This window comes from Mandrillus leucophaeus, unplaced genomic scaffold, assembly GCF_000951045.1.
Source record: "Mandrillus leucophaeus isolate KB7577 unplaced genomic scaffold, Mleu.le_1.0 Scaffold29, whole genome shotgun sequence".
Classification (NCBI taxonomy): domain Eukaryota; kingdom Metazoa; phylum Chordata; class Mammalia; order Primates; family Cercopithecidae; genus Mandrillus; species Mandrillus leucophaeus.
This window is the reverse complement of record NW_012103031.1, coordinates 1,259,657-1,261,413: the sequence shown is the minus strand read 5'-3', so window position 1 is coordinate 1,261,413 and position 1,757 is coordinate 1,259,657.

Here is a 1,757-nt window from a genome sequence, read left to right as displayed (position 1 = left end):
GGAGGCTGAGGTAGGAGAATGGCTTGAACCCAGGAGGCGGAGCTTGCAGTAAGCAGAGACCATGCCACGGCACTCCAGCCTGGGTGACAGAGTGAGACTCTGTCTCAAAAAAAAAGAAAACTGTTTCAAGGAATTCTTCTGTAAGACTATTTAGACCACGGATGGACATCCAATCTTTTGGCTTCCCCAGGCCACACTGGAAGAAGAAGAATGGTCTTGGGCCACACATAAAATACACTAAAACTGATGATAGCTGATGAGCTAATAAATAAATAAATAAATAAATAAATAAATAAATAAATAAATATTAAAATCTCATAATGTTTTAAGAAAGTTTATGAATTTGTGTTGGGCCGCATTCAAAGCCTTCCTGGGTCACATACAGCCTGCAGTACATGGGTTGAACGAGCTTGGTTTAGACTTTCCAGGGTTGAGAGGAAGTTTCTCTTTAAGATGACAGTCATAAAGGTATATCTGCAGGCTGATGGTATTGATCAAGTAGACTGGGAAAATTTATAATGCAGGAGAGAGAGAAATAATTTCAAGAGCAAGATTATAAGAGATCCCTGCAGATCAGATGGTTATAACAACCTGCATTAGTCCTCCCCCATATTGTTAAACCCAAATAATCTTGTCCCCATTGGATGAATTCTACTACTGGCCTCTTCTTGGACTTACTCTGTGGACAATTTGGCAGTAACATATGGGACTAATAGTCTCCAAATCTGGTTCTTTAGTGCTCCCACTGATTCTGGCATCTTCCCAACATCCGTTCAATAAGTCTCTTTTCTGCTTGTATCATTCAGAGTCCATTTCTGTTGCTTGGAACCAATACTCACAACTAACACAAAATCTCAGGTCACCTTTTTTTTTTTTTTTCCATTAAACACATAGGATTACTGAGGCCTTGAGAGGTTAAGTAATTTACCATGTATACCACTGTTAGCAAGTGGCAGACTCTCCTCCAGATCATTCTGATTCCAAATCACAAGGCTAGAAACCCTCAAAGAACAGAAAGGTATTTTCAGTCTGTGAAATAATAAAAGTTAATATCCCTACTGATATGACAGGTCCAATATAAACCAAAGAAAAGCACAAGCAGATGTATAAAAAATCTTAAGTTTCACAATGTAAATTCCAAACATCTAGTTTACCACCTGGATCATACTAGGCACTCAACAAATATCTGTTAAACACAACATGTATTACAAGAATTATGTTATATATTATTATGTATGTATACAAAATGCATTATTCTTTCCCTTACGAATTCTTACACACTGTGATTCAAGGAACTCTAAGGGTCTAAGAATATAACTTTTAGGGCTGGGTGCAGTAGCTCACGCCTGTAATCTCAGCACTTTGGGAGGCCGAGGCAGGTGGATAACCTGAGGTCAGGAGTTGAAGACCAGCCTGACCAACATGGTGAAACCCCGTCTCTACTAAAAATATGCGCGCCTGTAATCCCAGCTACTCTGGAGGCTGAGGCAGGAGAATCACTTGAACCTGGGAGGCAGAGGTTGCAGTGAGCTGAGATCGTGTCACTGCACTCCAGCCTAGGTGACAGAGAGAGACTCCATCTCAAAAAAAAAAAAGAATATAACTTTTATATCATGCATCCTCCCTTTCAAACAGCCATGTTTGAAAGTCCTATACTTCCCATGTTTCCACAAGTAAGCAACACATTCCCATTTTATGCTCCATAAATATTCTCTGGTGGCATGTTTTATATATTTGTTGTTAATAAAAATAATAAT